The sequence below is a fragment of the Heteronotia binoei genome, chromosome 13 (genome assembly GCF_032191835.1).
Source record: "Heteronotia binoei isolate CCM8104 ecotype False Entrance Well chromosome 13, APGP_CSIRO_Hbin_v1, whole genome shotgun sequence".
Taxonomy (NCBI): domain Eukaryota; kingdom Metazoa; phylum Chordata; class Lepidosauria; order Squamata; family Gekkonidae; genus Heteronotia; species Heteronotia binoei.
The window spans coordinates 65,355,118-65,357,799 of record NC_083235.1 but is presented as its reverse complement, the minus strand read 5'-3'; positions in this window follow the sequence as shown (position 1 = coordinate 65,357,799).

Below are 2,682 nucleotides of genomic sequence, written 5' to 3'. Positions count from 1 at the left end.
AAAGGTAAAGGGTACTAATCATGAACTCCTTATACTCACTTCTGAGTCAACATGCATAAGAGCTTACTGTACAAGAGTGGCAGTATCATGAAGCAATGCACCTGGCTTCTCACTAGCAAATGTTTTTCTTTAATTGCCATGTTAGCATTACAAAAATCTTGTGCTGTTGGTATGACACCAGAATCCTTGAACTATCCACTCTCCAACCAGCTGTATGGCGGAAGTACTGTCTCCCAGGGAAAATATTTGGTCACCATGGCCCTTGGACTTTTGCCAATACTGCTGAAGTTCACACTACTGATGCAGGAGGATTTTGTAACATAGCAATCTACCACGTATTAAACCCTGGAAAAATCTATTTCCTATCATCTCCAGCTCTAAGGATGCTGCTACAGCAGTATTAATCCAATCTGTACCTGGGAGAGTAAAGAAACATCCCTTCTATTCCCCATCATTAGGACAGCAGCTGCTGCTGCTGGTATCAAATAAGAGAGTGTGGGGCCCTATGTAGGAGAAATAAATTATGCATGAATTTACAATTTTTTATACACAATTATGTACAATTTTCCCCAGACATTCTCTAGCATTGTTTGTAATTGCTTGCCCCATCCAAAATTAAGCATGCTGCAGTCTGCCTATCACTGTTTACAATACTCAGTTTCCTGGAGCTGTCTTTCAGATATCTAGCAATATGCCTCACCAGGAGTTATGCAGGGTGTCACTGCATCCTGCAGCAAAAGCCAACTCACCCAATGTCAAAGCAATGGACAGAATTTGTCCCTCTGTCTGGGACAGTGATGCTCATATTCTTGGTGCTGGGGGGGGGGGGGGAGGACAGTGGGAGGCCTCTAGTGTCCTGGTCCCACTGATGGACCTCCTGATGGCACCTGGTTAATTTGGCCACTGTGTGACACAAGAATGTTGGACTGCCTGGGTCATTGGCCTAATCCAACATGGCTTCTCTTATGTTCTTATAGGCAGTTGTATTCTGAAGCTCAGGATCTTACTTTCCCCCAACAAATGACTAGTTACATAGAAAACAACAAAGAAGTCTACTTGGGGACACCACTGTATTGAACACCTAACTTCAATTACATCAGTGACTTCTGCCATGAGGAACTGAACTCACCCATTCATGTCTATGGAAATCTGTCACTGGTCATTCTAGTGTGTGAGAAAATGCTGGAATAAAGTTAGGAAGTTTCTTAAATTAAAAAAAATACATATTCACAGCCTGTTTCTAGGGTAATATCTCACTTTCCCTTCCCTAACATGCTGTGTGCCTTTAACAAGGGTGTGACATGCAGAAATTCAGCAGGCGACACTTTCCCCATCATCAGCCACTCTAGTGGGGAAAAAAAAAAATCTGCACCTGAATTCCGGCCAGTCAGGGAAGAGAAGAACCTGCGCGGAGTGGTTCATTATTCGCAGGTCTTCCCTGAGTCAATGAGTTTTTATTGCACGACGGCCAACCCACGTGTGGGCGCAAAGCAGCGATCTGGAGGCTTGGATCCCCTCGCCTTGCCCTTTGGGGATCTCTGGCACCTCTTGCCGCACACGTGGCAACCACGTTTCCCTCCACGCCCACGGACTCCACAATCCCCTCGCATCCAGCGCCCAGAGATGCTCCTCCCAGCCGCACAGCACAAGGCAGACGTGTGCCAAGCAGCAGCTGCCCCCACCCGCCTCGACTCCAGCAGCTTTCCTGGATGGGGGAGAAAAGCAAGGCTGGTGGGCAGAGGCACGCAGCCGCTGCCCCGCTGGAGATGCAGCCCCAAAGCAAAGCGCGTCTCCCGCTTAGGAGAGGTGGCGGCTGCTGCTTCCAGCGCCACACTCACCTCGCCCCCACGCGCCTCCTGCAGCTCTTCCCGTGCCAGCCACTTCCGCACCCGCCTCCCCTCTCCGGCCTAGGCAGCGAGCAGCGAGCAAGAGCGGCGGGGAAAGGACGAGGCATCGCCCTCTGGAGGTGGTCGAGCTCCAAAGCGGCTTAGGAGGTCTTTTGGGTGGGCGGGCAGGGAAGGTCAGGAAAGGGCGCGTGTTGAGTCCGTGGAAGAAGAAGAGCCCCGTGGCGCAGAGTGTTAAAGCTGCAGTAGGGCAGTCCTAAGCTCTGCTCACGACCTGAGTTCGATCCCCGGCGGAAGCTGGGTTTTCAGGTAGCCGGCTTCAGGTTGAACATATGAAGCTGCCTTATACTGAATCAGACCCTTGGTCCATCAAAGTCAGTATTGTCTACTCAGACTGGCAGTGGCTCTCCAGGGTCTCAAGCTGAGGTTTTTCACACTTACTTGCCTGGACCCTTTTTTGGAGATGCCAGGGATTGAACCTGGGACCTTCTGCTTCCCAAGCAGATGCTCTACCACTGAGCCACCATCCCTCCCCTAATATGAACATATGAAGCTGCCTTCTACTGAATCAGACCCTGGGTCCATCAAAGTCAGTATTGTCTTCTCAGACTGGCAGCGGCTCTCCAGGGTCTCAAGCTAAGGATTTTCACACTTACTTGCCTGGACCCTTTTTGGAGATGCCAGGGATTGAACCTGGGCCCTTCTGCTTACCAAGCAGATGCTCTACCACTGAGCCACAGTCCCTCCCCTGCTCTCCAGGGTCTCAAGCTGAGGTTTTTTACGCCTACTTGCCTGGACCCTTTTAGTTGGAGATGCCAGGGATTGAACCTGGGACCTT